The following is a 12,793-nucleotide window of genomic DNA, read 5'->3' on the forward strand; positions in this document are numbered from 1 at the left end:
ATTTCATTATGTTGAGCTATATAACATTGATTTGTTTTATGTACATTTGCTCACCTGTCTAATAAAGTACATGCGAGTTGCGTCTCTATCAAGTTGTGACTTGTGAAGCTCTGTCAAGTCCAGAGCTCAAGTCTGCTTGCCATGGTCTGTAATGTTTGAACGAAACAAGAACAGCGTGCCGCTAAACGTTACGCACTACGCAGCTGTCCACGTCTGTCGCTATCAAGGGGGTAATCCATCAGCCGGAAACCGAAGCTTCCCCGGGGGCCGCCATTGATTAGCAGATCATCACCTGCTGTTAGCATTCCATTGACTCCCATTCGTTTTGACGTCACTTTGACAGCGAATAACTTTACATCTGAGGCATTTAAAGACTTTATTTGTCCATTATTTATTTCTAAAGATACAAGACAATGTATAAAAGGCTCCATTACCTTGTATCTTACGTTATGGCCCCGTAGAAGCAGTTTTTATAAAAATAGGCTAACGATTGCGTCATAACCACTCGACTCTCTGTCGCACAGTTGAGAAATTACCGTATAGACAGGCAGAGAAGCTCGCAGGCAATCGGGGGGACGTGGAGGCATAAAGTCCAATAAAGTCAAGGGAGAAGCCGATAGAGAGTGATAAAGTTGATCCTGCTGCTAGCTCATGGACAGCTAATACTCACGCTCTCTGTCTCTGCGAGATTCGGAAGGGAATTATTCAGATTTCTCTCGGCACAGCTACTAGAAGACTTACAACTGTCAGACAGGTTGCTCACGTCACATCTACGTCATCAAGCTCAGTTTGAGCCTGCGCAGTTCGCTCAGCCATCAGGAAGTGAGTGCTTCTAATTGACTTCACTTTTCTCCGTTGAAACCTATGGGGTCGCTGTGTCCATTTTATATATTGTTTATGATGGCTATGGCAGTACGAGCGGAAACCAGGGATAACACGGATATTGCGTCATTGACAGGCAACATTTTTTTCCAGGACGGCCAATATTTAAAATTGGAATTTCTCTGAAATAAAAAATCTTTGGAGACTTTTGGGATGTTGTAAGTACACACCTGCAGGAAATATATCACACTGTCCAAGCTATTTTGGGATATTTTATTACAAAATTCTTACATATTGTACCTTTAATAAGATTAGAAAACAATGCCCCTGTGAATCAATTTAAGGGGGGAAATGTCACCTCTAAACAGTGCTTAAAGTGGGGGGAAAAAGGTGCCGTTGCATTGACAAATCATGACATTTGAGATTTCTACACTGAAAAACAAAACTTGGTGTGTGCGTGTGTGCGCATTCTGACTAGTTAACTCATTTTTTAATAAAACACTACTTTCACCCAAACTGAAAAAAAAACAAGGTTAAATGGGTACATTTTCAATAAATATTTTTGAGTCTTCATTTTCTTTTTTGACGTAGCCTATACTCCAGTTCTTATTAAAACACACTGACTAGACGTGCAAATTCTGTGCATTTTGGGCACTTTTTGTGTGAAATCATATGTATTTTGTAAAGTGTGCTTTCACTTTAACTGAGCGTGAGCAGCGAAGCGCAGCGCAGCGCAGCAAAAAATAGACTCGGCACCGAAACCCGCTTCACTGCTGCTCACGCGACGCTTCTGCTTGACGCTTACATGCTGCTCCTCCCAGTGAGATTGAATGCACTCATTGATTAACATGGCGAAAAAAACATGCGCTGCTCACGCTTGCAGTGTGAAACGGCCATAACGCTTTTTCTGTCAGTGGTAGAGTACAGGTCTACAGGAAAAAGTGCAGGTAGGCCTAGAAGAGTAGGCCTAAAATGTAGAAGTGCCGGTACTGCGTACTAGAGGATGGATACCCCACCCGAGCCCGACGGGACCGGCCGGGTTCGGACAGATATTTAGAAATTATGTTCGGGTTCGGGTCGGGCTCGGTCACATCAGCGCGATAAGGCATTGAACATTTTAAATTTAAAACAGCTTATTATGTAGGTAGCCAATGTGCCTGATGCTTTCACTTGATGCAAACGATCTTTTTCGTGATTAAAATACCTGTAAAATATTACCATAACATCTGTCTTCCTGTGTGCGGACATTTGTTTATGTAGCCGTGACAACGAAACACGTGCATAATGTGCGCGCACCTGTGTTAAGAGCGCTTGTTGCTCCGTGCGCTGATGCGCTCATCCTGTTGACATTTCCGAATGCCTTCCTACAGTTGCTTTATAAAAGCGGCTTTCCACACAAACAAACGTACAATTGTCATTAGTATGAGAAAAAAATGGGATTTTAACTACCGGTCTCGGGTCGGCCTCGGACATAAATATTTATGCCTGTCGGGCTCGGGTCGGGTTCGGTTACTGCTCTGTCAGACGCGGGCTCGGACAGAAAAAAATGGCCCGATCCGCACTCTACTGCGTACCGGTGAGTAGCCTACCGCCCCACTTCGAGCACTGCCTCTAAATGGAAAAGTTTGTTTCTTTCGCTGTCAGTATTGTTTTTGAAAGTTACATTAAAGCAGAACTCGGCAACTCAAGTCATTTCTTCGCTGATTTTCACTTGTTGTCGCATGTTTTCCCCACAATCTCCCCCTACAGCTGTGGGGCGTATATTTTACAACACTGTCCTAAAAAACTCACTTGCGGCACCCTCCTCCCCCTTTCAACCGCTGCTCATGTGCATTTGTTATGATCGGAGCAAGCCAACTTTATCGTGTGGAGCTATGTCTACCGAGGTGGGTAATACATCATAAACATTATCATGGAACATTGACATGTACATTTTGTATTCTGTTATCAACCATAAAGCAGTTTGTGTTCCTCGCTCGTTCTCGCTTCTCTCAAGACTTCCAATTTCTATGCCGGGACGGTATTCCCCAAGTTGCAAGGTTGGTTTTCCGCCTGGGAACGCTGGGGGGAGCGGGGAAAGTCACCAATAACACCAGAACAGGTTGTTTAACCATCCAAATGATTTCTAGACAGTTTAAGTTAAAAAAGTTGCCAAGTTCTCCTTTAAAAATACAGCTGCCTGTCCTCTCTCCCTCTAGAGTGTAAACCCAGCTAGCAGGGAACGTTCTTAGAACTTTGGCTAACATTCCCTACAAGTTTGGTTAACGTTCTGAAGAAAACATTTGAATATAACGTTTAACGAATATTTTAAGGATGTTTTCTCATTTTAAAAAATGTTCCTATAACGTTAAATGTAAACTAAGATATAACATTTTAACTGCAACATTCAAAGGATGTTTTGGGAATGTTTCTGAGGTAACAAGTTGTACAATGATCTCAATAAAACATTGTCCCAATGTTTCATAAAAACAAAAGAAGAACATTCTCTCTGTCACATTAGGAAAATGTTTTGAGGATATTATTAAGAGATGAGATGTTGAATGTTCTTTATAAAACGTTCTTCTAATGTGACGAGTTAACACAATTAGAACATTCTACTTGCAACATTTTGAGCATATTTTGGGAATGTTGTTAAAGTTAAAGTTTGTACAATGATCTCAATATAACATTGTCCCAATGTTTCATAAAAACAAAATAAGAACATTTTACTTGCAACATTCAAAGGATGTTTTGGGAATGTTTCTGAGGTAACAAGTTGTACAATGATCTCAATATAACATTGTCCCAATGTTTCATGATAACAAAAGAAGAACATTTTACTTGGAACATTTTGAGCATATTTTGGGAATGTTGTTAAAGTTAAAGTTTGTACAATGATCTCAATATAACAGTGTCCCAATGTTTCATAAAAACAAAAGAAGAACATTCTCTCTGTCACATTAGGAAAATGTTTTGAGGATATCATTGAGAGATGAGATGTTGAATGTTCTTTATAAAACGTTCTTCTAATGTGACGAGTTAACACAATTAGAACATTTTACTTGGAACATTTTGAGCATATTTTGGGAATGTTGTTAAAGTTAAAGTTTGTACAATGGTCTCAATATAACATTGTCCCAATGTTTCATGATAACAAAAGAAGAACATTTTACTTGGAACATTTTGAGCATATTTTGGGAATGTTATTAAAGTTAAAGTTTGTACAATGATCTCAATATAACATTGTCCCAATGTTTCATGATAACAAAAGAAGAACATTTTACTTGCAACATTTTGAGCATATTTTGGGAATGTTGTTAAAGTTAAAGTTTGTACAATGATCTCAATATAACATTGTCCCAATGTTTCATGATAACAAAAGAAGAACGTTCTCTCTGTCACATTAGGAAAATGTTTTGAGGATATCATTGAGAGATGAGATGTTGAATGTTCTTTATAAAACGTTCTTCTAATGTGACGAGTTAACACAATTAGAACATTTCAAATGTAACATTTTGAGGATGTTTTGAGGATGTTGTTAAAGTTAAAGTTTGTACAATGATCTCAATATAACATTGTCCCAATGTTTCATGATAACAAAAGAAGAACGTTCTCTCTGTCACATTAGGAACATGTTTTGAGGATATCATTGAGAGATGAGATGTTGAATGTTCTTTATAAAACGTTCTTCTAATGTGACGAGTTAACACAATTAGAACATTTTACTTGGAACATTTTGAGCATATTTTGGGAATGTTATTAAAGTTAAAGTTTGTACAATGATCTCAATATAACATTGTCCCAATGTTTCATGATAACAAAAGAATAACATTTTACTTGCAACATTTTGAGCATATTTTGGGAATGTTGTTAAAGTTAAAGTTTGTACAATGGTCTCAATATAACATTGTCCCAATGTTTCATGATAACAAAAGAAGAACGTTCTCTCTGTCACATTAGGAAAATGTTTTGAGGATATCATTGAGAGATGAGATGTTGAATGTTCTTTTTAAAACGTTCTTCTAATGTGACGAGTTAACACAATTAGAACATTTCAAATGTAACATTTTGAGGATGTTTTGAGGATGTTGTTAAAGTTAAAGTTTGTACAATGGTCTCAATATAACATTGTCCCAATGTTTCATAAAAACAAAAGAAGAACGTTCTCTCTGTCACATTAGGAAAATGTTTTGAGGATATCATTGAGAGATGAGATGTTGAATGTTCTTTATAAAACGTTCTTCTAATGTGACGAGTTAACACAATTAGAACATTTTACTTGGAACATTTTGAGCATATTTTGGGAATGTTGTTAAAGTTAAAGTTTGTACAATGGTCTCAATATAACATTGTCCCAATGTTTCATGATAACAAAAGAAGAACGTTCTCTCTGTCACATTAGGAAAATGTTTTGAGGATATCATTGAGAGATGAGATGTTGAATGTTCTTTTTAAAACGTTCTTCTAATGTGACGAGTTAACACAATTAGAACATTTCAAATGTAACATTTTGAGGATGTTTTGAGGATGTTGTTGAGATAACAGATTATATAATATTCTCAGTAAAACATTGGCACAATGTTCCATAATAACATAGATAATAACATTATCAAATCAACGTTTGTAAAATGTTTTGAGGATATCACTGAGACCTGAGATGATGAGTGTTTTTTATAAAACGTTCTTGTAATGCGACTTGTTAACACAATTAGAACATTTTAAATGTAACATTTAGTAATTAAACTACACAATTATTGTTAAATTGAGCTTGCTGGTCAGACAGCAGGCAAACGGGGTTCACGATGGAACATATGGTGCTTTTAAGTCCTCCTGGGAAGTTTGTATTCATGAGGTTTTACAAATGTTTTTAATGTTTTAAATTAATGAAGCCACTGTAAACTTTATCATCACATATTATATTGTTATATTATAATGCTATCATATTTTGTGCAAGCATTAGCTTACTTCATTGTCACTGCTGAATATCTGTATAGTGGTATCCCACAATGTTTCTCTCTGACACACCCCTAACTCTTCAAGATTGGGGTTAAAGAAAATCCTGAGCTTCCTCATATTCTCATCATTGTGTTGGCGTTCAACTTGTAAATATGATCTTTATGACATGACTTGAATGCACCAATAGCTCTAGCTTAATTAGGGACAATCCATACAAACACTCTTTCCTAAAATACATTAGACTGTCACAGAGAGAAGTTATTCATCATGTATCAACGCTAAAGGCCTAACCACTGCAGTCAACATCTTGAAGTCTATCTATGCTGTTAAATAAAAGTCTGTAGACAAGGGTTAGGGATAGAGTTAGGGTTAACCTTAACCCTTAATTTCTAACCCAGACCCGGTTTCACAGAGTTTAGATTAAGCCAGGATTAGGCCTTAGTGCATTTAATTAGCTTTTAAAAATGTGCCTTAGAAAGAAAAAAATGAACATTACTGGTGTGCATCTTGAGACAAAACAATGGCACTGACACATTTTAATATATGTCAGTGCAAGTTGCTTTCAGGTAAAACAGCTCAAACGTGCATTTTAGTCTGGACTAGGCTTAAACCTTGCCTGTGAAAATGTTGCAACTTGTATAGAATTATGCCAATGTTAGCAAAGTGTTGCGTTGGACAGAGGATTAACCCTAAACCAACAGGTTGTGTAACAGTGCCACACAGGGTGAAAAGCAAGTTGACATTATTAGGCATAAGAGTGTTTCTAAGGAAAGGTCAATATTTTGTTAAAGTGCAAAAGGATCATTATGGGTCACTCTAATGTCACCATGATACCAATCCATTAGTTTTTCATGTAGGTATACAGAATTGTATATGAATAGCCTACATATGCAATGTTTGCTCTGTTTAATATATAATATGTTTGCTCTTTTAAATTGCTGTTTGGCAGAGCAGTGGTAAATATATGTTGTTATATATGGTATATATTATTTATGTTATTTATTATTATTATTATTTATATGTTATTTGTATGTTATTGTAATTTTTTTATCATGCACTGCAATGAAGACACCATTTAACCAATTGATTAAATATAAAAGCCAGCTTACAAATACAACTAAATAAATAGCACGTGTACATTTTTTTCATATTCTTTCTTTTAAAACATGTCATCTTTTCCTGTAATTGCAATGTTACCACATTATTGGCTGTCTCTTCGAGTTGTTTTGAGCATGATTGGTTATTCAGACTGTCATCCAGGAATCTGGCCAATGGCAGCTATGCGCGCCTTTTACAGGTCAAGTTTGAATATTCGTCTGTTGGAGTGAGTGAGCGAGCGAGTGAGTGTGTGTGTGTGTGTGTGTGTGTGTGTGCTGCTCGGGATCTTCAGTAGGCCTCCTTCGGTTCTGTGGCTTTTACATTGTTTAAAACATGGATTATTTTGCATCGTGCGGTTAACAAGTTACATTTGTATTTTGAGCGAGTTGCGGGATGTAAATGGACAACGAATTTTAACAACGTGTGTAACGGACATATTGCAATGCAATCTGCGGAAGGTAAATAACTTTATTTTATATAAAAATACATTCTGCTATCAAAATATAGTGTGTTAAATTGAGAATCTAATGTTAAATGCGATTAGAGCAATATCGATATTATGTCAATGTTTCAGGCTATGTGTTGTCAGCTAACTTAGTTTTTGATAAAAAAAAATAAAATAAAACTCAGCATAGGAGCTTTGCAATGAGTGAACTGAGAACATTGTGTCTTTATACAGAGAGGAACTCGAACCACATGCAGACGTTAGGCTTTTGAATATTGTTGATCGCGGGATATCGGCCTAACGTTACCGATCCGTCAAAATGTGTCATCATAATATGTTTTGAGCTGGTGAGTAAAATTTTGCACGCTTTTGCAAATGTCTCTTTTAGTAAGTAAATACAAATAGCTAATAATATTGCTGTATGTCTGTGTTTCCCTCATATCCAGGAATTTTGAGAATAAATATTATCCAGCCACACGATCTTCAGTTGGTGAGTATGTCATAGTAAAATACACGTGAAATAGAGGCAGAACATATAAACTATGCTCAAAGGCACACTGGTCCAAACCCTCCAGACAGTATTTTACCTGTCTTCTTGATATGAGTTTACGGGCCTAGCTGACCCAAACATAAATGTCCTTTCAAAATGAAATTATTTTCAAACCTGTATGACTTACTTCTGTGAAACACAAGAATGTTGGGAATAAAACAACACTGGAACCCAAAACATTGGAACACATTTTATAAAAAGAAAAAAAAAGAAAAGTGAATGCATTTCTCAAGATATCTTAATTAAGGTTATACAAAATAAATTCATACAGTTTTGGAACATCATGGAGTAGCCTTAAATAACGAGAGAACTCTTGGATGAGCTGTTCTTTTTAGGACATGTTCCTAGGGTCCTTTGCTAAATTAACCATGGTTTTTATTATAGTAAAAGTGTAGAAACCATGTTTTTATGGTGGATTGATTACAATAATTTATTACCATTTAGTTAGTGTAGCAAAACCATGGTTAATGTTAGTAAGGGTTCTCCAGATATAACACTTTGGGAACACATAAAAAATGGTCCTGTGACCCAGATCAATAGTCTGTTAACACACATTAACACACTTTTTACATTTTCTTAAGATCAAGCATGGGAACAATGTTTACGGAGCAGAACAGGCACCAACAAGAAACAAGTCCATCACTAGTAAGTATCCACTGCAGTTTATAAAACCGTAGTCAATTTTAAAGGCACAATGCACTCCAAAATATAAATGATCTCTTTTTTTCTCCCTCGTGCCATCCCAGATGTATATCTGACTTTCTTTCCACGGAGATTTTTAGAAAAATTATCATTAAAGAGAATCATATAAAGAGAAATGTGGGAGGAGCTTGAATTTATTGCCTAGCCCTGTTAGTTTGAACCGCGAGAGCCGTCAAAGCTTATGCTACTCCTACGTCGTACATTGACAAGAGTTACTCTTTGGGCGTAATTTGACTTGCATATGGCTGTCTGCCGGAAGCTAGTTATTTAAGTTGATAAAGATTTATGGTAGGGCTGGGGAAATCGACGCGTTAATTTTAGATGCTTAACGCGTTTAAAAAAATAACGCAATTAACGCAGCACTTTTTTTGCCTCGTTTTAATGACTTCCTGTTGCGGAAAAGGCTGAAAATATGCCATCCCGCCCCTCCGTGTTCGGAGATCAGGTTTCATTCTCGCGCAGCTTTCATGAGCGGGTCTTTTCCGCGCCGCGCTCTCCATTCCGTGTGTGTGTGTCGCACTGACACACACACAATGTTGTGTCACACAACATTGAGCTCTTTGCTCAATGTTCTGCTCCGTGTTTGCGCTGCGCGTTCTGCTCTGTCGTTAACGGCCCAAACACTCCAATCATGTACCGATCACGCACTGGAAAAGCAAAGTCAAGTAACGTGAAATTTCTCAGTAGTAGTCTTCTGTGAAATAGCACTACTGAGCTGGTATAGTCATGCTGGCAACAATGGTAAAATTACCTGCTCTGATTACATGCTCTTGTAATAATAGCTTTGTAGGACTATGTTTTCAGCCCTAAAATATGGATATGTTTCTTACTCGAACGCATCACTTCGCTTCACCTTTCGCCTTGATTAACCTACCAGAGATGTGTGGAGTGCTTTTATCATGGATGGATGCATTTTTATGGACTTATCAAAAAAATCCCACAGGGAGCTACAGAATAAGAAATCTTTAAAGTCCACTTTTTTACTGTCTGTTTCCATCAGTAAAATTACAGGGTTTTTTTCTCTTTTTTTTCTCAGAATTGTGAGGCAGGAACACACAATTGCAAGAAAATATCAGAATTGTGAGCTGGCTTTTTTACTCCCCTCAGAATTCACCCTTCGAGGGAGTTTGATTGACAGGTATTTATTTTTTACATTCTATTTTTACAAAAAAATCTTTTTTTACAAAAATTATACAAATTAAACATTGAGACTTTGTTTCATATAAAAAGTAACCTGCTCTGTCTTGTCTCGGCGTTTAGACGTTTCAGCGTTTTTTCTTTGATCCGCAATGTATTTTTCATTGCATGACAACATGATGTGTGGCGTGAGAGCACCATGGCTTGTTGGACATAGCAACAGTAAATAAAGGGCAAATTGCAAGTTTTGCAAATTGCATTAACCATGGCTGTCTTTTAATTATCACTGGACTACTTCGCTCTCGCATCTCCCAAAAGTTATTTTTTGTTTTGTTTTCTTGATTCCATTTTAATGGTTTAATTAAATTGCTATAACCAATTATTTAAAATGTAAAGATTTAAGCAAAACTTTCTTCAAAGGTTAGACCAAACTTTTATTTTGACGGATTGCCGTGTAGACCTTTGAGTCTCTCTGTGTTTTATGATATGATGATCGTTTTTCTCAAATGAAGCTAAAATGCTGCTGAAGTGACTCTCAGAGCGGCTGTATTGATGAAGTGCATTAATGTCCTCATATAGGCTAAAAACATCGCAAGCGTTATGCGTGCCTCAGTGTGTGTGTGGTAAATGAAACAGCGCGTCTGTGCCATTCATTCACAGAGACACAGAACATGCACGATTCCTATTTAAATGGTCTTTATGCGGTTTAATATTGACAGACACTGGTCTATATCGCGATTTTATTTAAGTTTACTGACCTACTTTTCATCTAAAGGTGTAACTAAGTAACCACCGGAAGTGAGTGCACTGCTTGGCGATTTTGAATGTTCCAAAACCAGGAAATGAGATAAGGGCCTATTGGACTTGATAACTTGCAATTGTACCTTTATATCTCACAATTCTGAGAAAAGACAGCAAAAAAAAAAAAGAAGCCAGAATTGCTTTTTTTTTCTCAGGTTTTACTAATTTATCCTGTGATTCTGACTTTCAAACAGCCAATTGTGAGTTTATCTCGCACTTCTGAGAAAAAAAAGTTTGAGTTGTGAGTCGCAATTACCTTTAAAAAAAATTGTATTCCATGCCGGAAACAAGCTTTCATATGCACAGACAGTAGCTCACATTTAACGTGCAGATTGTGCGCACACAGAAACCTACTGGAGCACAGAAAGTTAGTGTCAACACTGTCCTGTGATTTCTAAATAAGAAACTGCGTAGAAACAGAAGTATTTCTTTATGCTTTTGAAGTAACTAAAATAGTAAAGAGACGATACACAGGTATGATTAAATCACACTAGAAATTGTTCTATCGCCAATGCATTCAAATGCAGTGCTACTTTATCTGTATCTGATTTAAAACAAGCAGAAATCTGCAAGAAATGTAACAATCCATAGACAGTATATCTGATGAAAATGAGCTGTTACGTCAGAGCAAAAGCCTCGTGGGCAGTGCTGTGACATGCTGCAGCTGTGCTCAAGGCGACCTGAGTTCAAGGTCCACACTTCTCAAGCCAAGTTTGTAGTTTGTTCACATAATTTAGCCTCTAGTTGTGTTATTAACATGTATATAATGGATTAAATATATGTTTTAAATAAACATATCTACAAAATAGATATAAGGTATTATATTTATACTTTTAAATAAATTAATCTTTACATAATTTTTCATATTAAACTATGTTATTCCCTTAACTAAGACGAGTTGATACATACCTCTCTCGTCTCAGTGCGTGCACTTAATCGCTCTGGCGCGCCGCGACACTTCGATACCACAGTTCATTCAATATGGGCCAAGCAGAGAAGCTACCAAACACCTCCACGTTTTCCCTATTTAAATACAGTTACTCGAGTAGTGTAATTCAACCTAGGACGGTGACGCAAAACAAAACGTTGCGCTTTTCTAAGCGTGTAAAGTGGATAACTATATTGTATGGCGGAATACCATAGCAAGTGCTTGGGAGCACTTCGACTTGGCGCAGTAATATCTTCACTCGTGAAAAATCCTCTCACCAGCCTCCGCTCCCTCTCCCAGAAGATATTACTGCGCCAAGTCGAAGTGCTCCCAAGCACTTGCTATGGTATTCCGCCATACAATATAGTTATCCACTTTACACGCTTAGAAAAGCGCAACGTTTTGTTTTGCGTCACCGTCCTAGGTTGAATTACACTACTCGAGTAACTGTATTTAAATAGGGAAAACGTGGAGGTGTTTGGTAGCTTCTCTGCTTGGCCCATATTGAATGAACTGTGGTATCGAAGTGTCGCGGCGCGCCAGAGCGATTAAGTGCACGCACTGAGATGAGAGAGGTATGTATCAACTCGTCTTAGTTAAGGGAATAACATAGTTTAATATGAAAAAACGGTAGAGTATCCCTTTAAAGTCAATATTGCTTGTGTTCTTAATATGTAATATGTATTTGTATTCTTTCTGTTTACACTGTTGCATGATCTTCTTTTATAGGCTATGAGGAAAAACTCTACCATGCACACAGAGAAAGGAGCTCAATTCTGCTAACTGGGAGAGCAGCTGAAAAACAAGAAGAGAAGAACAGTAGAACACCTATTAATGCAGATGACTCTATTATTTTTCTGCAAGAACCAGCAAAGACTGATGATGAGCGCTCTGAGCAAACAGCAGTCAAGACGTGTGATTGCACATTGGACTTTACGGAGTTCTTCATGTAATGTTGGGCATCTACTGTACGCAGAACTTTTAATCATTTATGTGGATGCCATTCATAAACCTGTTAGATTTTTGTGTTTTATTTTTGAGATTAATAAAATTGTATGTTTTAACAATGTTATTGCTAAGCATTTTTTATGTTTAAGAGAACATTTTGGGAACAAAAATAAAACTTCCCACTAAAAACGTTATAAGAATGTTAAGTAGTATTTTTAGGAGTATTTTTAGAGAATGTTATCCTAACTTTTAGAAGAACATTCTAAGAATAAAAATAAAACTTCCTGCTAAAAACTTTATGAGAATGTAAAGGGATAATGTTCTAAAAATGTTATGATTAAACCTTTATAGAAGGTCATCACAAAACATTTTTAGAGTGTTCTTAGAGAATGTTATCCTACCTTTTAGGAGAACATTCTGGGAACTT

At 36.8% G+C, this 12,793-nt stretch overlaps 1 long non-coding RNA gene across 1 annotated transcript; it reads left to right on the top strand.

Annotated features, from left to right (window-relative positions):
* The first annotated feature begins 6,277 nt into the window (after positions 1 to 6,277).
* Positions 6,278 to 12,529, top strand: LOC306995803. The gene is made up of 6 exons (XR_013796936.1): positions 6,278 to 7,313; positions 7,535 to 7,647; positions 7,747 to 7,790; positions 8,432 to 8,495; positions 9,589 to 9,690; positions 12,148 to 12,529. It is a non-coding gene; the product is annotated as an uncharacterized lncRNA (long non-coding RNA).
* Positions 12,530 to 12,793: the final 264 nt, after the last annotated feature.

The sequence above is a fragment of the Phoxinus phoxinus genome (genome assembly GCF_949152265.1).
Source record: "Phoxinus phoxinus genome assembly, chromosome: 3".
Classification (NCBI taxonomy): Eukaryota; Metazoa; Chordata; class Actinopteri; order Cypriniformes; family Leuciscidae; genus Phoxinus; species Phoxinus phoxinus.